Source organism: Accipiter gentilis, chromosome 13 (genome assembly GCF_929443795.1).
Source record: "Accipiter gentilis chromosome 13, bAccGen1.1, whole genome shotgun sequence".
Taxonomy (NCBI): Eukaryota; Metazoa; Chordata; class Aves; order Accipitriformes; family Accipitridae; genus Astur; species Astur gentilis.
The window spans coordinates 32,547,424-32,569,976 of NC_064892.1; the positions used below are offsets into that span (position 1 = coordinate 32,547,424).

The 22,553-nt window shown below is 42.6% G+C and overlaps 1 protein-coding gene and 1 long non-coding RNA gene across 6 annotated transcripts in view; one reads left to right on the top strand and one right to left on the bottom strand.

Annotated features, from left to right (window-relative positions):
• LOC126045198 (uncharacterized) overlaps positions 1-18,062 on the bottom strand; it is a 46,032-nt gene extending 27,970 nt beyond the window's left edge. For both annotated transcript variants that reach the window (XR_007507956.1, XR_007507955.1), the window contains exons 1-4: positions 17,368-18,062; positions 16,159-16,375; positions 11,542-11,615; positions 10,850-11,007 (exon numbers count right to left, since the gene is read on the bottom strand). This is a non-coding gene — a long non-coding RNA (uncharacterized LOC126045198). The remainder of the gene's footprint in view (positions 1-10,849; positions 11,008-11,541; positions 11,616-16,158; positions 16,376-17,367) is intronic.
• A 200-nt stretch (positions 18,063-18,262) lies between these two features.
• Positions 18,263-22,553, top strand: part of FNDC3A (fibronectin type III domain containing 3A) — a 123,440-nt gene continuing 119,149 nt past the window's right edge. For 2 of the 4 annotated variants that reach the window (XM_049815938.1, XM_049815942.1), the window contains exon 1: positions 18,263-18,399. The gene's annotated coding sequence lies outside the window, so the exon portion shown is untranslated. Of the gene's footprint in view, positions 18,400-18,465; positions 18,618-22,553 lie in introns of those variants that run through there. The other 2 variants (XM_049815944.1, XM_049815937.1) reach the window with 2 other exon arrangements.

Here is a 22,553-nt window from a genome sequence, read left to right on the forward strand (position 1 = left end):
TTTGGAGGTGTGCAGAGGCCCCTTTCCATTTAAATTATTTTATTAGTCTGTCCTTTTCCCCTTCTTTTTCCTTCACTGTGGCCAGTACCTACCACCCTGGTAAGCATATTGACTTCATCCCACTCTGGTAAACAAGGATGCACAGCCCAGGCAGTGATTTGACTTTACCAGGATTCTAGGTGTGGTTTCAGACAGTGGTTTTGTACCTTAAAAACTGAAAGCTGGCCCCTGTGTTTGCAGAGAGGGCCTGCTAAAAGGCCCTACAGAAGTTTGCAAAGGTCTGTGAGACTAATTTGCGGGGGCTGCCAATTCAGAGCCACGATCTCCCCTTCCCATTGCAGAGCTTCAGCCAGCACCACTGTCTTCTAAGGACAGGCAGATTGGTTTCCCCAGTTCCCCCAAAGTTGCCCTGGTACTGCCTGTCCAATATATATTAAAGAAATTTTATATCAAAATATGTCTGAATCAAGCTTTGTAGAGCATAAAATTTCTCTCCTTTGACTTTGTTCTCCTTTTCTCGTTTACTCTCCTTTACTTATTAATTCTTCCTTCTGGAACTTCCTTTTTCACTCTCCCATTTTTCTTTTTAATACTTTACTAAATTTACTTTTCATACAAAATCTGTTTTCTTCTAACTCTGTTTCTGATTTTAGCCTCTTTCTTCACTGCTACCATTTCCGCTCTTATTCTTCCTTCTCCCTCTTTGAAAATAAATAACCATCTCTTAAGTCCCTTTTTCCTACCTTCCCCATCCTCTCATATTTTCTCAACTGTGTCTTCTGTCGCCTTCCGTGCTCTAAACCTTTTTTTTCTTTCACATGGCTTTCCCGTCACTCCATACTCCAGGCTGTTTCTCCACTATTGCTTCCCAGTTCATTTTCCCTGGCATTCACCATGTCCTAAATAACTGGCCAAGAGTTTGAAGCTTTTTCCTCTTTCCTCCTCCATGGAAAAGGGTGCAGAGAAAAACCTATCCTTTGTCCCACCTGTTGGTATTGGCCTTGTGACGTTATACTTTTGCCACTAAAATACTTCTAAATTGTGAGTGAAGTTGCTAAGACATCCCAGAGGTTTTTCCCCTTCAGGGAACTCCACTGTGTCTCCACTCCAATTTTATTTCTCCCTTTCTACCTACACTGGTCTTGTCAGATAACCTAACGGTATTTCCAACTGTCGTCTCCTTTTAGAAGCTGTTGCTCACCATGTTCCCAGTGGCCACTTTCAAATAATAATTAACATTATTTAAAGCCTTCCCAAAGACTCCTGAGCAAACCACCCAGTCCCCCCTCCCTAAAATATGGTAACAACATCTTGAAGTGGGTTTTCCCGTGACAGAAGATGAAAACACCCGTCTGTTTCCCTACGGGACAAGCCAAACACAGCACTTCAGCGCACGGTGGTCTGAAGGAGGGGCTCAAGCCGTCCTCTCCATATAAATCACATCTCAAATGTTTTCTGTAGCCAGTCACTTAAGTATATTTCCAGAAAAGCACCTCAGAACATGAAAGAAAAGACACCAGAAAAATAAGCATTTAAGAGCTGTGCTTTGCTTCCCGTCCAAGGTTAATTTTTGGATTCTCTGAAACTACAGATGGATGACAAGAAACACAGAATATTGAGAGAGTGTAATAATCTTGTGCAAACCTCTCACACCCACGCACTCTCCCTTTTCTGGGTCTGGCTGACTCATACTAGTCAACTTCAGGGAAAAAATTACTTTAAAAAAACACATCCCCCCCCAGCAACTAATCTCCTCTGGCTATAGGGAAGGTGCTTCTTTGATCTCACCTTGCTAGGAGAGCCAAAATAGCACTGGCAGGTGCAAATGCAGAATTAGGGAAAGACAGACTCGCTCAGTAGCTGATCCCTCTTCCTCAGGGGTGTTTGCTTTAACATGGCAGTCAGGGTTCAGTGGCTGCAGTACGATGAGAGGGTGACTTAAGACTAAAGGTTCAGGGGTCTCTAGACCATCTGCTGTGTACCTTTTTGTACCAGCTGTCTTAGGCTTTCTTTACCCACTCTGGCAAGATCTGTGAGCAAGTTTCCTTACGCCAAGTGCGAATATTTAAGTGGCTGGATAACTCCCATTAAAATTTGTTTCCACCTCTTAAGGAACAAGGCATCACTTTGAACCTGATAAGCCACTTTCTGTTAGCTCCTACCCGACGGTTTTATATTAAAAACCTGGGGATAATACTTCTGCACGACGGGGGTGCATGCACAGAGGATTCTGGTGCTGGGATTGCCAAACCAACCCTGAAAACACCAGATCTGGAGCCAGGAACGAGGTAGCTGCACCTGCAACCTTGCTTCCAAAAGATGGGCAAGACACCTTTGAGGTAGCACTGCAGGCGTTCTGCTCCTGCGACTCAAGCGACTGTCTCCCCTTGGCAACACGCTGGTCCCCATGCACGTATCCAGCTACACAGATCTAAGGCGTGGATTTTTAACACCATGCACAGCCCAGACATGCCCTCAGATGAATCCAACCCCCTTGGCAAGCTCTCTTCCTCTGAGTTGAAAATTCTGGTAAATCCATGTGTGTGACCTCTGATCTTAAGGAAAATATCAGGTCCAGTAATAGCTAATTGTGATCACTTACACAGACCACCATTTAATTATACTGTGAGAGATTCAGGGGGAACTCTCAGTAAAAGCAGATTTTAATATTTATTAAAGTCTCTTCAAAGACTCTTTTCTCTCACAACCACAATGAACTTTGCAGGGTAGACAAGACAGACTTTCTTTTTCTTTTGCAGGAAAACACAGCTTTCAATTAAGAGAATATCACTGTCATACAGATTTGGACATGAAAACGACAAATTGCTTTCCATGTTCATTTCTTAGTGACATCTTCCATCCATCTCTGTGTTTCCCCGCAGTAACAGAGATAATCTAATTCCTTCTGCGCGAGTTGGGTAACTTGAAATTGTGGACCGGAGCACCTTTTCCCCACACGGCCCAAGAGCACCCGATCAGGAAAGCTAGGACAGGACGGGTGTATATCTTGCTGCATTTTGCCCACAGGGGTGAAATACCAGCTCCAGTGAATTCAGTATCTAAGAGTTCGGTGGCACCGAGATGTCCGCTCCGATTTCCTGCTCGAAGCTTGACGATTCCTCATCAACACCACTGCCAGTAAGTATTTACTGGCCAGCACATCTCACAGACAAATTCACAAGAACAAACCCATTCCTGTGTCACCATTCCTGTCCTACCATTTTTTGGTACCTGACTTAAGAGCCTAAACTAGAAAACCAGCCTCCCCAGCTCCCTTGGGGAAAGTCACTCCCAGGCACAACTCAAAGGAAGGAATTAATGCTCTCCTCCATTAATTGTATAGGAAGATGAAGCTCTTGTTCAGATGTCCACTCTCAGGTTCTGTACCTCTCTTCCCTCTCCTTCTAATTCCTTATCTAGAGAAGAAGTCTCTGCAACACCAACAACCTGACAACCTGACTGCTATAAACCACCGGCGCTGAAAAACTATTTGAAAGAGGCAAGACTATTTTACGGTTAAAGCCACAACTGTTGTCAGTCTTGATGCTCCCATTCACATCTTTAGCAGCGTTCCTGCACAGCGGCAAAGCACAAGGTCTGAAAAATCCCCAAACCTTTCTCTCTGCGGTAGGATAGGAGAATCGCCTGGAAGCCTTGACCACGCTCTATGCAATCAACAGGGTGCAGCTGAGCTTAGCTTGGACTCATGCATTCCTCATAACTCGTATCTGCCATTTATACCCCAAATGGACTGCTTTAATTAAACATTCAGATAGAACAAGGAAAAGACAAATTAGAAGAAACAGAGTTTATCGTAAAATCACGTATGACTTAGCTAGTGGACAAATGTATTTAATTAACCAGTTACTAAATCTTAAGAACACCATCTTGCCTGTTAATTGCTATATTTTAGCCAAATAACTCTATCGGGTATAGTTTTCACTGAGAGAGTCTGGACTGTAAAATCAATATGGGAGACTATGAGCAGAAGCATTGCTTGAAAAAGTATAGAAGGGCCATCAAAATTTTGTTTTTTTTTTTTCCTGCTGGGAGAAATTTTCCTCCATAAAAGCTATGAAGGAGAAAGAAAAATACCACTGTCCCATTTTAGAAATTCCTGGGAGCCAAACCCACTATTTTACCTATGATTCTGTCAGCAAAAAATTGCTAGAAGGACTGTATAACTACATTTGCACTAAAGCAACTGGGGAGTAGCTATTTTGTCTGCAAGACAGAAGATAGTTGTCTGTTTAGGAGACAGTTTTCTACAGAGGTTAAGCATTATTTTCCTCATACTTTCCTAAAAGGACAACTGGAGAAAACAATGATTTACACAAGAAGTAAGATGAATAAAATATTGTGGATTTAAATCAGATTGGGAATATATCAGAGATTCAAAGCAAATAAAGAAACCTAACCAAGAATGATTTTACAAACCAGAAGCAACAGAAATCAAAGGAACTTTGTTAAACTTAAAATGAAGAAACACATTTTAAATGCTCTGTGCTGGTCTCACAGCAAGCATGATTTATGAAACAAAATTTCAGATGCAACTTAATTTGCCACAAATGACCATATCAATACATCAGTGACCACGCTAGGAGAGAACATTTTTCTTCTAATTATATGGTCATCACAAACAACTTTGGTCTTCATTAAATCTCTGGAAGAAGATACACTTGGCAAGTTTGCGTTAAATAGCACTCTGCAAATCAGTATTCTTATTCCTCATTACTTCTTATTCTTCATATACTGTGCCTGCACATAGTTTTATGAGAATGACTAAAGCCAGAGTTTTTACATATGCAAATCTCCAAAGTCTGGGAGATCGCACAATAGCGCTGACATGAAAAAGCAGAGGCAGGTGGGATGAAAAACACTGTACTTCCAACCAGTGTAACGCATGCAAGCGTTTACATTTCGTCTAAGCGCAAGAGCATCCCTACATTTGAGCGTACCCATGGTGCAACGCCTGGGGTGAAGGAGAAGCCATGAACCCAGCGAATGCCGCCCTGTAACGATTCCCTGCAAAGTGAACAACACCTATTCCCACCCAGTAGGACGTCTGGGCATTGCACCCCAGTCACTTCTGGCTGCCGTACCAAAGCTGTAGGTAGGTACCGCAGCTCCGAGAAGTTTTGAGCTATGCCAGGAACCGGGCAGGGATTGACTTCAGGACCAGGGAATGAGAGAAACTCCCAGGCGGAGGACTCTTGGCTTTCCTCTTACAGTTAGAATGCAACCCATCCACATCTTTTACACCTTTCTGTCTTCAATGTGGACGAAATGCACCCGAGAAGTGCCCATTCCTCTCCATCGCCTACAAGGAAACCTAGCGTGCCCGGCTGGTGCGTAGAACCTGCGCAGCGTTGCCAAAGGGACCCCACCGAAATGTCCACAGAGACATGACCTTCACGGGCATCAACCTTCCTATTCATTATTCAAAGGGACTGCCCAGTGTCTGCCAGGGTAAGGAGCTATGTTAGTTTTTATAGGTTTTTTGGGGCGGAGAATCTACAAGAAACAGAACTTTTTCAGGAACAGTGGGAGGATAAGTATACGTTTAAAATAGTAACAAATGAGGAAATGAGTCTCATATGTCATGCTAACTGTGAACTCATTCATTGAAGAACTCTAAAAAAAAGTCACTTCCCTTCCTAACAATGAAAATAGTCTCAAAAGCACTTTGAAATCCCAAATTCAGATATAACAAAGACAAAAAAGTATGGAGTTTGCTTATACACTCAACCAAATTGATCAGAACTTATTTAGACCTTTCACACTACAGGAGTTCAAAAATGGAACAGAGAAGATAATTTCTAATAGCTTTTACATATCTTCTTACAGAATTCTAGCACGAGATAAAATAAATATTATCTTTTATATCTTTTAAAGGGTAAAGTATAGAAAAAACTGACAAAGCATAGAAAAATAGAGAAATGCTATGTACAGCTGTATTACATCATCTCAGAATATTGTCTGAGGGTGACAGACTGGAGCCATAAATAATACGTTTCAAAACCTTCTGTGGCAAATGACTTCAATAAGTTGGCTGCAAAGTGAAGAAAATATTACAGCTGAAAGACAATATAGTGGAGATGGAAAGTGTCACCATATAAACAGATACTAAGCTGAAAGCCAGATTAAATCATTTATCCTATGAAATTTATTTATTTTTTTTATACCATGGAATACCTAATACATGAAACCAAAAGTTTTCTCTTGGGCTCCAGCAATATTTGTGCATGCTTACATCCTCCGAAGAAAACGAAGACCACCAAGTACAGGCAGGCCTTGTCCTTCAGCAGGTCCAGTTCTGTACCTGTCGCCATTTCAATTGTAATTCATCTGAGTGCTGTTCTACAAATCAGCCAGTCATTTTAATTCCCCTTTAAAGTCAGTGAGAAAACAGGCAGGTTTTGGGTGTATCTCGATATACCACAGTCAGGGCGCAAATGCTGGCATACAAACAGGCAGCACTCCATGACAAATGTCACATTAACATGTGGGCAAATGACCTAAAAATGTTTATTACTGATATCGATGCTCTTTGCAGAACTTACTGACCTCAAGTAGTCCTAAGTAGGTATCAGGGGTAAAGGATGAAAACTCCTGCTCCAGGGCCCTGCAGATTAGAGGCATCTCTACTCATAAGTTATGGCTGGAGCAGCAAACACCCCCATTGAGAAATGAAAATTGCTGTTACAGCTAACGACCAGGCTCAACGCTCTTTGGACAAGAGCTACTCCACACTGAAGAGACATTGGTTGGAAATGAGTGGGAACCCAATGCATACATACCAGGTAAGCAACTTCTTCTCTGAGTGTGAAAAAAGGCCATTTTATTCAGCATTTCGAGTGATGAAGTAATACAAACGCAGGTAGACATATGAAATCATGGCATAGCCAGACATGGCAAAAAAAAGTCAATCGGGTAGTAAAAGGGAGGTGAGATAATATTAAGAATGTAAAGAAATTCATGTGGTACTCTCAGATGAAACTAGCAGAAATATTTCATGAAAGGCCCCACAGACCATGGGTGGGCTCCATCCTGCACCCCAGGGAACGGACCACAGGGCTCTGCTGTGCCCAGGCCAGAAGAAGGGTCATACACAGTGGGAAGTCAGAGCAGGGTGATGCTGTGAACGTCTCACGCCTCAGCGCTGGAGACCAAGAGGTCTGTGTAATGTCATCTGCAACCGCTACAAGGCCTCTTGGCACAGTCATGTAAATGAGAACCAGATCCTTTGATTTCAAAATCAGTATTTTTCAAACGTAACAAAGACCCTCTGTGGGAATGACTAAATCCACGATAGCTGTGCTGCGGTATACGCAAGCTATTTTGAGTTACTGGCTGCATAAACCCTAGGAATATATCTATATTTTTAAATAGATGCTACTTCTCTGAGTAGCATAATGGTTCAGGGGAGTTCATTTTAATGTTCCACACGGAAAATAAATTCACTCTGAGAGAGAGATTTAAGTATGGAGAGGACTGAGCAAGAGAGTGAAAAATAAGCAAGACTCCTGTGATTTAACTGTGGGGTGATAGCTACAACCCTGTAATTAATCTACCTAATAAAATAAGAGATAAAATCCCATATACTTTTACCACCCAGAGATACAGCTTTATTGGTGTACCAAAGTCTTTTCCTATACCGCATACCTCAACTTTCACGACTCGAGCTTTACTGTACAGCCCAAAACGTGTACAGCCCCTTCGCTAACTCAGTGATGGCAAAGAGAGATCATCTGGTGCAGAAGATCAAGGAAAAGAGGATGCTTTCCTTGTGAACAAGACTCTTCCTGCCAAATATTTCAGGGAGGGTGCACAACATCGCTTTCACATTCACCCTTTAAAGCAGATCAGAAAGGAGCATCTCTGAAGGGCTGCACTTACTTAATATTTTACCACTTAAAAAACTGGCTGAAGCCATTTTCAGTCGACTGAGGTTATTTTGTGGAAAATGACAGCAGATTTTCTCATACTTAGAGGATTAATTGCATTTTTCCGCTTTCTGCACTGATGACTGCTCAATGCCCCGTTAGTGGGTTATCAGGAGGCATTCACTCGCTGTTGTCCATTCTGACAACGTCCCATCCACTTTCTATCTGCCCAAGTCAGGGCAGACAGGAAGGTGAGTCAGTAACGCCATTAACTGGCAGCTTGCTCACTCACGATAAGTACCATAGCAAAAACGTAGGAGTGTTTTATTGCTCTCAAATGTTGTCCAAATACACTGGTACTAAATTAGGGATCAGTGCTTCAATTTCGCTTTTGTTACCCAGGGTGGAGAGAATTCAGCCTACAATATTCTAGGGAAAAGAAACTACCAGCAAACTGCCTCCTCTACACACACAGCTAATTAAACAAGTCAGTAAATATGTATTTGAATAACCAAGGAAATTATTTCCTCTTATTTCTTTTGTCATGTATGACAAAGAAAAAACCAATAGTTTTAGAGCAGCATGGTCTGAGACATTTGAAAAGGGGGTTTCAATTTAGAAGAGAGTAGACCAGCAGTTACCAAACAGTATTTCATCTGGCGAAACACTGTTGCTGACAGTATTTGAACAGAGATATAAAGCTAAAAAAATCCTGTAATGGACAATCCTTAATAGTGTACCTCCAGGGGAAGTGTCTTCCTGACCCTAAATAGGAAGTGGCTGACTTTCATCCTGGAACATGAAGTTTTATAACCTCTTGTGTGTTATTTTCTATTTAAGGTAACAGCAGAAATTCTTATTCGACTCCTCCTAAAACTTTTGCTTGAGTAATGAGTTCTGAGAGTCTGTGTGCTTTTTGGAGAGACACATTTAATCAGCTTGAGGTGTATTGCCATTTTAACCTCACTGGGAACTCCCCTGAGCTTATGCTTTTGCAGAACCTAAGGAAAATTTTGCATATACCTATTGTATCATCCCTTGTTTGTTTCTTCACAGCATCTAATAGCTTGACATTTCTGTCTCTGCCTCACACAGCAGCCTATTTTTGTTGCTTCCTCTAAACCTTTTTCTGCTGTATTCTTATTTCAGAGAGGATCAGAATTCAACGTGGTAACTCCAGCTATATCACTTTCCAACAAGGTTTTCTAAAGTGCTGCTGGACATAGTCTCCCCTTCCACTAACATAAGACTCCTTGGCTGACTGCAAGCAACAAAAATGTGCCTGGAAAAGTGAAGAAGTGGTCTAAGAGGCGTGTGCAAGACCATATTACAGGTTCTCTGTCTAGCAGCCCACAAGTCTAGGCTTGCGGATATTTGGGGGTTACTCTCGTGGTATGCGCAAATCTATCCCAGGAAAGGCACTGATTGATTCTGCAACAACGTAGTATCATAACATGGTCCACATTAGCCTTTAGCATTCCTGACATAGCCCCACATCTTTTTGACACACGCCTTGCATCAAATGCCCCTGCAGCCTGAAATGTCAAAACACCTGATACTAGAATAAACATAACTTCTTCAGCTATTGCACATTAAAATTCTTTAGCAGGAATATGGAAATTCTTCCTCCACCAAAAAAAAATGTCTTTAGTGAGGCTAGCAGCCCTGAGCACAGGACCTAAAATCCCAGATGAACTAGGATTTGTAGGAGGTTGTAGGGGCTAGAGGAGTCTGATTGCTTCTCATAAAAATCCTTGAAGAAATAGGATGTCATCACTCAAAATACAAACATGCACTAAACGACTGGGACAGAACTTTAGAAAGGCAAAATAACTTTATCCTGTGTGCTGAGACAGATCTGTCTAGACTGCTTTCCTTATCTTGCAGCCAAACTGTTCTCCCTGTAGCAGTCAGTTATACCTTTCAGTGGGCTCCGTCCAGACACACAAAAATATCCAGGGGAGGAGTTCTGTAAAAGCCCATGTTCTGCTAGGCAAAAGCTGTTGGAACTGTGTCACCAGATAGAGACAATTTCTTTCCAGCACCTTGGGTTGGAGTGGTTAATGAACATGTCATTGTGCCAGCAGCAGAAAGAAATTAAAGAAAATAATCTTAAGTTGAAAAGTAGAACAAGTGAAAGTGCCAGAGAAGCTGAATCCCTACAGATATACAGAAGGCAACAACAACAACAAAAGATTTATACATTGCATCATTCTATATCTTCAGTCAGTGCCAGCGGAAAGAAAGATTGTAAGAGACTTCTATGTCTGATGCTAGCCCACTTGGGTGGACTTGGTCTCTACCCATTTTCATTTAAAGTCAGAGGGAAAGAAAAAACATGGAATAGGAAAAAAAAAAATAAAAAATGGTGGGCTGCACCACACTGAAAATAAAACATAAGAATAGTGTCTAAACCAAAGGTACAATAAATTATACCAAAATGGAAGGATCTGTGTGACTGATCTAAGACTGAAGACATAATATCCTGGAGGAAAAGAGGAGAGTTAACCAAGTCTTCGATGACAGCCCACACTGTGACTGGAGTCTGAAATGGGGAAAAAACACATAAATCTCATGCCTTCTACCAGGAAACCTAAAATTAACATTTCCCCAGACATCTCAGATTTTGCATGAAACAAATTGCTCACTCCAGGATAATATTTCTGTAGTAAGGACCATACTTTAATACCCTCAACAAGATGAAAACCCCAAACACTACATGAAAAGAGGTTTGAGGCAAACTCTCTTTTTTTCAAGTGTGGCACTGATGATCCACATCAGTTACTGGTATGAAGAACACAGGCTTACACTTAAATCTTAAACCTTAAACTCAAAAGATGATGAAAACCAGAGGGAGGGGGAGAGAATTAATTAAGAGGCATTATAATAATGATGAAGTTCCTATATTTTTGAAGTTCCTATATCCGTATTTTAATAAATGCTCAGAAGATTGAAGTACTTACCATAGAGAGAAAACACTCCTGAAGAAAATGTGTAAAAGATAATTGCTGTTTCTTGTGGGTTTGATGCCTGTTTCTCAGGCAAAAGTTTCAAATCACAGCTTTGCCCACAGGGAGCTCCGCTACATCCTGGGTTTCATCTTTCCAAAAGAGAATCTGATCTGCAAACACAGACAGGTATTTCTTGCACAATCCAGGGTGAGACAGTGGTGGAACTTCCCACCGTGACACAGAGCTTAAGGGCTGTCTACTGAGGCAAGAGGGATATGCTGACTATGCAGATTGTGTCCCTGGACTTTTCTTACTTGCTGGGGCCTTTGGAGTGGTACTCATCTACCCTGGAACAAACGGGGAGTGATTCCTAGAAGACCAAAGACTATGCAGAAAACATATCATTTTCTCTTTTTACACCATCAGCAACATTTCAAGCTGCGTGACCCTCATTTCCAAAGATAGGTCCTTCCAAGAAATGCAAGGCTGCTATCATTGGGAAGGTCAGCATACAAGAAATCTGCTTGAGTTACGATCCCTGAACATGCCCATCACTTGAATTCAAAGAACCCTCGCATTAAAAAACATCAAATCAGGCTATTTATTTTTATTCCTTTTTGTTTCTTATTTTTAACACCTTATTAGGGAGCACCTGTCAGTTGTGTATTTGTAGGAACGTGCAAAAATAAAAAGAAGCTGCTCACTTTTACTGTCAGTGGAGTCTTCCAGGTTGCACAGCAGTATCTGCAGTAGTATTCAGAATCAGCCACACACATCTCTGCGTGAAGTGCATAGAAAGATTACAGGTTACATGGGAGAAAATTAAAGCAGAATTAAATAGTTTTCAGTGTTAAAACAGTATCAGTTAGAACCAAAGAGATGCTTCAAAGTAAAACAATTTTGAGCAATTTTTCCTGGCAAGAATCTAAGACCATAGCAGGTACTTATGTTTTCTGCTCATGCCTCACATATATTAATGTTCATCACCAACTATATCAACATACAGAACTGGACAAAACTTTGGCTGGGCCTTTGATTCCAAAGGGGTAGTTTTTCCTTACAGACTAACACAACATAATTTAATTTCTTGACAGCCTATTCTTTGTTACAGTTTTTTTGCACAGACAAAATGTAAAAGCAGATGTAGATGAAAACAGGCATAGTGGGTCAGACCAAAGAGCAGTTCTTTGTTAAAGCCCGGCATCCCGTCTCCAGCAATGGCCAACAGCAATGCAATGGGCAACTGCACAGTAATACTTCCCCCCAATATTTTTGCAGCCCTTAGCAATCTGTGGCTCAGAGACTCCTAAGCCAGAGGAGGTGTCTTTGTTTTTAACAGCCCTTCATTGCACAGGCTATTCCTCTTCTTCATCCTGCCATGTTCCAAACTTTTCTGCAACAACTGCAGAATGCAATTGCATAAACCAAGTGACCAGCTGAATATTTCAGTTTGCCCAAGAGTTGTGTGTACATTAGCCACTACCATTCTTACCAAACGAGCAGAGGCCACACAAAAGCAAAATATGCATTCTCCAGAGGCTAAAACAAATTCACTTACAACACATGATGATTAAAAAGGAGGAAACTACAATTCCAACGACAATAAGGACAGCTTCTACTGCTTGTAGCGCTGAGCTGCCTTTGCTATTTCCTGCCACAGGAACCAATTGCCAGTTGCTTGACACTGTTAACATTTCTGAGACACCTCATCAACCATGACTTGAGCTTTTTCCTGCACAGAACTTCAGAAAACAAGACTGTTCTTTGTGCTCATCCTGGTTTGAAGATTTTTCAATGGCTCCATTATTCTGAAGCTAGTGAAGTATACTTGATTTCCACTGTCGTGGAGTTTTTAGGTGCGAACAGTATTTGTCTAAACACACAGATGATGCTTTCACATCGTCTGGATACTTCATTTGGAAGAAAAAGACTTGAAATAAATATGAAAGGAACCAGCTTTCTCCAAGCCACCATGAAGCAGTTAAATTCTTCCAGAAAACCACAGAGAATGTTGGCGACATGCTAAATATTCAGTCTTCTTGGGGAAAAAAGAAAAAAAAAAAAAAAAAAAAGAAGAAGAAGAAAACAGGAAAATCTGAATGAAATGAAAAGACTAATTAGTATTCCATGAGCACACTGAACTCAGGCTGTTATCTTGCCAGACAAGGACTTGCACTGCGAGGCCTTTTTACTGAACAAGCTTGAAACACACCCTTATGTGAAGAGGTTGACGAAAACTTTCTTCAACATCTTTGTTTGCAAGCACAACATGAGCCTGGCATTTCAAAGGGCTGGAAAAAAAGAGTCACAGCAGAAACCCCAAACCCAGCACTTCAGGATGAGATAATGGAAGTCTTGTGTGTCTCAAAACTCCTCAAGTTAGAGGCAGAGATGCTCAAATGGGACAGGTAACTTCCTTGCTACTCAACTAGGTCAAAATGTCCTAAGCACAGTCAGTCCATCCTAAACTCTGCCAGGTACAGCTCCTTCACCAAAAGAAAGCCAATCTTCCAGAAAATTCACACTTGAATCTCGGTGGTCCATCACATGAAAGCTACCATTTATCCTGAGAGCAAATCTGGAAAAATCTAAGCCTGTGTATGAAATTCCTGAATATTCAAGAAAGAAAAAGCTCCTAATTAAATGTGGACCAGTAACCTAGCCACTTTAATTCTGCACATGAATTTTCTAAGTCTTTCTGTTTCCATACAATTGATCTTTTAACGTCTAACTTTTCACCATGGTTTGAAAAGGAAGGCTACAAAATTATTTCAAACCAACTCGAAGCAGAAGCACAAATTCAAAGTATGCTTCTGGTAAACATTTTGATTACAACCAGGGCTGACTGATTATTCAGCTTTATCTATCGCTAGCCAACTGTTAACTAGCAGATCACTAACGACAGTTCAGAAATATCTCAGCTCACAAAGCCAAAACAAACATCCGTGTTTTTTAAAAGTGATGAGGACAATAAATATTGCTTTGTTGGTGTCTACAACCACTGCTTTAAGTATCATTTCAAGGCAGTAGATAATATGAAATCATAGCTTTAATTCATGATGGGAAAATCACAGTTCAACTAGTGGCTCATTTCAACAAACAAAAATTTGCAAGGTACAAAATGATCAGTTGCAAGAATGCCAAGGTGAACATCATTGTTGGGCATTTTTCACCGTTTGTATTTTGGTTTTTTTGACTTGAGTTTGACAAGTAATATTATAACAAGTAGGTTTGTGCTTTTTTTTTTTTTTTTCATTTTAATAAAGTAAGATAAATGAACTTGGGGTCTAAACAATGTAGTTCCTCTTCCTGTGCATGTAATCCCTGACTATTTTGCTTTTCCAGTTGGCAAATAAACATATTGGAAATTAAATGCCACACAATTAGACTGTTCTGTCAGCGGGGCTCCAGCTAATGTTTTTGAAGTCTGAATCTTGGCACCAAGTTTGAAATTTTTTGACTAATTAGTATTTTTCATAGAGTTTGGTTTGGTTTAGCACCTGAACATCTTAAGTGAACAATCTGCCCTGCCTGTTTTTATTAAGCAACACCCAGTTCTGTAAGTAATCCCATTGAAATCGGTGGAATTTCTTCCAGAAAATGAGACAAACCAGTAAGCGGGAAAAGGCAGATTCCAACTGTCCTCTCAATTTAACAAACTGCAGTTTCCCTCAAATTCCTGATACTGTGTTAGAGTTACTTCTGTAATGCAGGTTGAATTTTGTTGTCTCTGACGGGATTAGCATTTTTATCCATTTAATCCTCCTATTCATTTTGGTACCATCATTCTAAAATTTCAGCTGGTTTAATCCGTTCAGAGAATGATTTACTTCATCATCCATGTCCAGAAAAGCATGTAAAGAAGCCAAAGAGTTGTGGATTTGTGTCTTTTTAAGGTGTCCATCAGCATTTTGAGAAAAGTATGGTAAAATATATCATACAATATTTATTCTTTAACAAGTGTCAAAAGCAGTTATAGACACAATAAACATTTTATCATATGCCATTGCTCAATGTGTTTTGAGGTCTGCTAGTTTGCAAAATTATGTAAAAACACAGCTGATCATATCAGTTAAATCTCAGACTCCTTTTTCCCCACAAACACGTATTTTACCATTGAAATGAATCATGCCTAGCATTAAACAGTTCTCACCAAACTTTGATTTTGATACATCATTCTGATATTAAAGTGGGACTTTTACAGTTCAAATCCTTTCATACAAATCAGAAACCAGCAAATAATTTATGCTGATTGGCAGCCTCTTTGAAAGCGATCTGGGCAAATACAATGAGTGTTAAGCAGCTCAGGTGAAGACACAGTATACCTGAGACGGCATACAGGAATCAGTAACTCAATTTTGTGATAATGAAGCTTTCTGCAGTCTTTTATCAATACATCAAAATTAAACCTTGCTCACCTTATAAAGCTGCTATCATCTTATAGCTTATTTATTTTAGCGGAGGTATATTCATGCATCAGTTACCTGTTTTAGAAAATTAATACCGGCTGTATTTCTTTAATTGTTTTCTATTACACAGATGCTACTTGTCTGGTAGAAGACACCAGTGCTACCGACCTCAAAGCTTTCACAGTCTGTAGTCCAAACTGCTGTCCTTGAGGTCTGTGAGACCACGGTAAATGTGCCCAGTAGTGTTTTCAAATGAAGTTTGGATGATAAACCCATTCGTTGGTGGTACACAAGACGCCATAAAGTTTGACTGCAGGTCTGCTGATCTGCATTTGGCAACCACTGCCCTTGCAGGCTTGGGAAGCTCCATGTAACAACAGCAGAGCTGCCACTACCAAGAGCGGTCACTGTTCTCCCTTCTGGCACAGGTATTACAAGTGACCTACAAATTCAGCTGAGGTGTAAAAACAGGTCACTCACTATGGAGGGGGGTGCTGCTTGTAGGAGACATGCTGAACTCTCCAACTTAAGCCATTTATTTTAACTTTACAACTGGAGGTTGTCCTCTTTTCATCACAGAATGGTTTGGGTTGCAAAAGGCCTTTAAAGGTCATCTAGTCCAACCCTCCTGCAATGAGCAGGGACATCTGGAGCTAGATCAGGTTGCTCAGAGCACCATACAACCTGGCCTTGAATGTTTCCAGGGATGGGGCATCTTGCAAGGATAGAGAGAATTGGAGACTTGGATCAAATGACATAGATTTTAAAATTAGCGTGAGTTGCCCAGTTCTGATTCCAGGCTAGTGCCATGTAGTCATTGCTATATATTTTGCTGAGTAAGTATAACATAATGCAAACATGAAATAATGACTGTTATAACATCAATTCTTCACAGTTCTCTGGAGACTGTACCTTTGTTTGAAGAAATGAAAGCCACAGAAGGGGGGCATTACTATACAGTCAAGACTGTGTCTTAAGAGGGTACTCTGCAAAACATTCTCTCTTCACCTCTCCTCTGCTGGGTTTAGCTGCAATATCAATTTCATAAATGTTCACCATTAGCACTTCGATGTACATCTGGTATGACACTGTAAAGAAATTCTGTCTCCATGGGTCCTTCTGGGAAGTTCTGCAATGTATGAAAGCAAGAGCATTTGGTCAGTCATCTAGAAGTAGCTGAGATGTGTATAGGCAATTTAGACTGGTAAATAATTCCAATCTAGTTTAGTTTTGTTTAGAGAAATCCATTTATTCACATGAGCCCCTAAAAAAGAGATAAAGCGGTCAATGTATTGGTTCCCCCACACCTTCCACCTGCTTTTAATATTATTCAGAATGACTTCCAGGTGACTCTAATTGGTTTTCCAGCAGAAAATGGAATTTTATATACACTTAATTTATCTATGGCATAAAAAGGAAGGAAGCAGATGAAGGACTGTGTCATGCAATGCAAACTTATACACCACCAGGACCAGCGTTTGGATGGGGAGAAGAGCCCTAAACACTCTCATCTTTTCCCTGTCCCAGCTGTGTGTCTGCACCCACACACCCAAAACATTGCACAGATTTCTTAATTTCACCTGCAAGGGATGTGAGGGAGCAGCACCCCTGGGAAGCCAGAAGAAGGCTTGAAGGAGGGTCTCTCCCAGGGCTCTCAGGCAGTGGGGCACATACAATTGGTGCTGCACACACCAATTCAAAACCGCATGGTCTGACACAAAGCTAGGATCTGTGGCTGCCTACAGTGATGCCCATTGCCACTACTGTTCCTGGCCCCACCACCACCACCAGTGAGTGGTGCCTGACAAAAGCAACTGCGGAAACCCTTTGCTAGATTCCACCAAAACTGCTGGCTAATTCTGGAAACCCGTATTGAAACTGGAGTAAGGTAGGAAAATCGGTGATCTCCTCACAGCTGCAGTTGGCAAAGATCTCCAGTTTTATGCCCCTGGATGGTACAACCCATAAGTGCTGTGCAGTGGCATTTGTTCAGCCCTGACTCATAGACAGACGAATGCTACTGAATGAATCACCAGCAGCGCTTTCTGCAGTGCTTAACGAGGTAGCTCATCCAAATATTGATCAGGCCCAAGTCTCTCTAGTTTTTGAGATCTGACATACCGTAAGCTTCGGATGCTATTCACCAGTGAAATTATGAGTTTTGGAAAGGGGGCCTATAGTGAGCAACCAGGATGGCAAAACAACGGTTGGTGCATCCTGTCGATAGGAGCTATTTTCTGCCTGCTGGTAAGCTATAAAAATGATCCGAACGCCGCTGAAATGCAAGAGAAATAGCAACTTAATAACTTAGTAACAGAGAACTTTAAGGCAAATTAACAAAACCACTTTATAAACCATCTCATTCTGTTCAGTCCGCTGCTGCAGCAGGTCGTTAAGCCAAACACTGTAATAAAATCATTTTGATCCATAACGGTCGAAAGGACAAACATTAAGCAAAGGATAATCACAAATTAGCATTCAGGACATCAGCTGAACGTTGCAGGTGTTGAGGGAAGATAGCTCCTCCCTGCAAAAGGCCTGGAAAAGCACCTTTTTTCCCCTTTCCCCTCAGACATCGGACACTACGTGGGACGCCTCAGGCGCTCACCCTCACGTGCGCATTGCTCCCGGGGCTCTGCTGGGCCTCCGGGCAGGTGGGCTGAAACTCCTTTGACTTTTCCCGCGTCAACGGCTGCCTCAGCGATTAGGGAAGGGGCAGCCCTTCCTACCCTTCACTCCGCCCAACCTGGACCAGGCCCCATTGCCCAGACCGGACCCCAGGCCCAAGGCCTAGGCCAGGCCGCAGGCCCCAGGCCTCAGCCCCACCGCCCCCGCCCCGCCCTCCCCGCAGGCTCCGCCCACCTGCTGCTCCCGCCCCGCCCCTCCCCGCAGACCCCGCCCCTCCGCTCTCTCTCAGCCCCGCCCATAGAGCTGACCCCGCCCCTCCCGCCGACTGACTCCCCCCCCCCTCCCCGGTCGGGAGGTGTCCGCGCAGGCGCACCGCGCGCCGGAGCCAACTGCCCCCCTGGCGGCCCCTCCCTGCCCTCCACAAAGATGGCGGCCGGGCGGCGGCGGGTGAGGCGGAGGGGAGCGCTGAGGCGGCGAGGCGAAGGTGGCGGCAGCGGTAGCGGCGGCGGCGGGAGACAGTGACAGGTGCGGGGAGGGGAGGGTAAAAGGCGGCGGAGCGGCGGCCGAAGCGCAGGTAACGGCGAGTGGGCGGGTAAGGGGGTGGGGGGAAGCGGCCGGCGCGGCGCCGCCCCTGCCCGAGCTGCGCCATCGGGGAACTCCCCTCCGCTCCCCGCCCCGGTGCCGCTGCCCGCCGGTGTCGGAGACCGAACCGTTAGCCGGGAGAAGCCGGCGGGGCCATGGCGGTGAGTAGGCGCGCTCGCCGCCCTGAGGCGACGGGGTTGGGGGGGGAAAAACCGGCCCCTTCCCCTCAGGCGGGGCGGGAAGAGGGGCGTGAGGGGACGGGGGCAGCGCCTCTACCTGCCCCCCCCCCCCGGTGCCGGGTGCGGCGGAGGGCAAGCCCAGCCCCTGAGGTAGACGGCTGCTGCCTGCCCGAGGTGGAAGAAACTTTCTGTCTTCCTTCCCGGGCTTCTCCGCCGCTGGGAGATGCCTCTCCCCTGTCAGCGCCGGGCAGCGGGGGGCTCCCCCCCGGGGAGGGCAGGGCGGCTGCCGCGGAAGGAGGGCGGTTGTTGGGGAGGAGAAGCAGATGCGAGGCGCGACCAGAAACAGCTGAGGCGGCTGTGACAGGCGGGGAGGAAGGAGAAGGAAGTGGTGGTTTTCGACACCTCTTTCTTCTTCTTGTTGTTGTTCTCCTGCTAAGCCGTGAAAGGTTCCCTCGGACTTCCCGGCTAAAGGCAGCGAGCGTGTGTGCCTGTATGTCGGTAAAAAAAAAAAAACACCCTCCCGAAAACACCGTGATATTCGCCGAGCGCTAGCAGAGGTGTTCTTTCAGCTAGATTCATGCCCGAGTCCTCCTTTCCTGGGTATTACCCGAGGCTGGTTTTAACCTAAACAGAAACTTTTTGTTGCTTCCAGGCGACTAGAAAGTGAAACCAACTGAAAGCAAAAATGAAAGTTTTCAGCTGATTTTTATTGTGCGGAGGAAAGAAAATAAGCGGTAGCGGCAAGGGAAAACGTGTTGGGTGCGAGCAGATCGGGCTTTACGAGTGGCATCCCGAGATGTGTTAGTAATTTGTTTAACCTTGTCAAAGGCAATTTATTAGCTACCTTGGATGTCAAGTGTTATTCCAGAACACCTCACGTCATGAAGTAATTTCTGTGAAATGTTCTCTGTTTTTAGTATTTAAGTCTGCATTTGATCCGATACATATCTGGTTATAAATGTCTTGAATTATTATGAAGACTTAAAATATCTTTATTTTTTGCTGCTGACTACTTGGTACCTTCTGTCATAGAAGCTCTAGGTCCCAGTCCTGCTAAGCTTTGAGCTTAAACGAAGCTATTTTGTTGTTATCGCAGTGGGTAACTTTCTGCTTTAGGCAGCATAGAAATTTAACTGTAGCCGTGATGTGAATCTGCATCCATAGATGTGTTTATGTTCTGTCTTGTGAAATAGCATGAATCGCAGCAACTCAGCAGTCCTTAAAATTCAGAAAGTACAATCAGTTAATTTTTTTCTCCCACTTTTTTTTTTTTTAAGGAAATGGTCTCAAATAGTTATGAAACTTAATCACATGATGAATGGAGAATTAGCGAGCTTTCAGGTAGGGAGAAGGCTGTGCACATATGTGAAAGTTGGAAATAGCTGAGTGTCTGTAGTATACAATGTGGCAAATTGGGTAGAGTTCTTAATAGCTGGTGTTCCTACTAAGTATGGGGGAGCAGGAAGGGTGCTGATCAAGTTTGGAAACACTGCATCTAGTTCCAGATTCACTGTGTATACAGAGTGTATGCAAGTCATTTTGATGCATATGGATTGAATCTGGGACTTGTTCTGGCAAACTATACCAGAATGGTTTTTCTGGTGACTTTGGGGGTGGGGGGAACAACTGATATGCTGAATCAGTTACATCAGGGCATCAGGCACTGATGTTTGGCAGATGAAACCTTAGTTATGAGAGATGCAGATCCTTGTGCTCAGAAAGCCCGGGACTCGGTGATCAGTTGCTTAGGTCACTTGGTCAGGATTAGAGCAATCTGCTTTGAGCAGAGTCACAGGCTGACTACTGTAGATGATAATATTAAAACAGAATTAGATGAGTGTCTTAGTTTTTTTCAGAGCAGATGGAGATCTTCTGAGGCTTTTTGCTGTATGACAAGCTCTAGGTGTATGAGTTATGTGAGGCTGAGGTCGTTACACACAACACAAGTTATCCGATTTCAATCCATTAGTGGCATTTCTACCTTTTTGAAGTTGGAGTTTCTACTAGTTTGTGAACTTAAAACTCAAAAGCTTTTGATTTTTATAGGCAATAATGTAATGCAATTGCAGAAACTTGAATTATGATTCAGACTAATAACTCATTTGCTTTGGGCTGTGAGTCCTGTGGATCTTAGGATGCTTTTGTTATTCTTTGCCTTGCGGCCATTTAATTTTACTTGAATTTGGACCTACGTCAGCTAACTCGGTGTTATGCTGATGATCACTTTGGCTCAGGATATCTCAAAGAGATCCTTTGTAATTGTTATTGCAACTTTAACTACTTAACTGAACGTGCTTCTGCAGTGTTCTGTCTTAGGGCATACTGGGAAGCAAAACCATTAAAGCCTGACTTCAGGAGAGGTACAATTTTTCATCTTTGCCAAGACTTTCTCTTAAATGGTTTTAACTTCTAAATGCTTTTAGGCAACACACTAGTTTACCTTGCTGGCAGGTCACTTCTGAAATAGTGGATGCTATTGTAAATGCGTTGGTCGCCAGAAATACTGAATGCTTGGAAGGTGTTAAGTGCTGGTGTTCTGATTGTCCATTGATACCTCTGTCAAAGTGGCAAATCCTGTAACCCAGTCCAGTCCTCCTTTTTGGGTGGATGGGGGAACTGGCAAAGATAAGGTCTTGTTCATTCCCAGACAGACAGATACTAGAGAAGACAGGTTTTGTGAGGCTGCAGGCCCACTTCCCAGGCAGCGTTGTTGTCTGCAGCCGTTGATGTTCGTTGTGGGTGCCTCCTGGAACCGGAGGAATTCTTATCTTCCTCCAACATCCAGCAGCTCTGTACCTTTTTTTGACCTCCAGCTTCTAATTGTTATGGGATTTCTCGTTCAATGTGCTAAAATTTCTACAGGTAACATGTTGCGTTTCATTGGTGTGTTTCTGTGATATAAAATATGAGTTGGATTCTCTCCATTGTATCTGTCAATAACGTTTCTGTATTTTATCATCCATTTCTTTAAGACTGTTGGCTTGGGGAAATTCCCAAGCAATTTGTAGCAAAATTCAACTTGGCTGCAGTTTATAGTGCACAAGTTGAATTGTGAGCCATTGCTTTTCCTGTAGGACCAGATCTAGTAAAAATAGATTTGACTTGGACTGTCAACTCTTTAGCTTAACTAAAAGATACTGACTGTATCTCAGGAAGGCGATAATAGTTCGGAATGAGTACATTGCTGCTTTTTCTGTTCAGCAAACACAAACAATGTTTATTTTGCTCGTGGGGCCAATGTTTCCTGAGCTACAGAAATGACCATATTTTCGCTTGTTCTTTGCCATATACAGTAAACTTTGAGCTTCCTTAATGCTGATGTTCACTTGATGCCAGTAGAAAAACACCATTAGCCTTTTTCTTAAACTTGTCTACCCGTAAAGTTTAGAGGTTTTGTTTATGTCCGCTAATATTTTGAATTGTCGTCCCAGGGTCTGTATTTTATAGGGCTGATTGGGTAGAAGGATGTTTAGAAAGTGTCTGTAACACTTAATACTATCACATGTTTCTTATAGGTTGTCATCTTTAATTGTTCCAATTAATTTACATTTGGTTTCAGATGGAACAAATATTTTTGAAGTTGTTGTTCCATCCACCACCCAGAGATCTGGTCCTGTTCCAGCTGCTCACATGCTCTTGAGCCTGTAACCAGTGAAAATCTTCAGACTTTTTTGCTAAGCTGTCATAGATGACTGTAACAAAATGGAAATGGAATTTGCTATGACCTTTTGTCAATAATTAAATAGAATTTTTAGCTGCTGTTTTCATGCTGGACTCCCCTGTATAATGAGAAGTCTTTTTATACTCACCTGCTAGGTCATGCACCCTTTCTTGGTTGTATTAATAATCTGTTTTGGTTAGAATACGTGCTGTGGAAACTGTTGGTCTTCATTTTGATGGCACAGCTGTGTAGAGGAC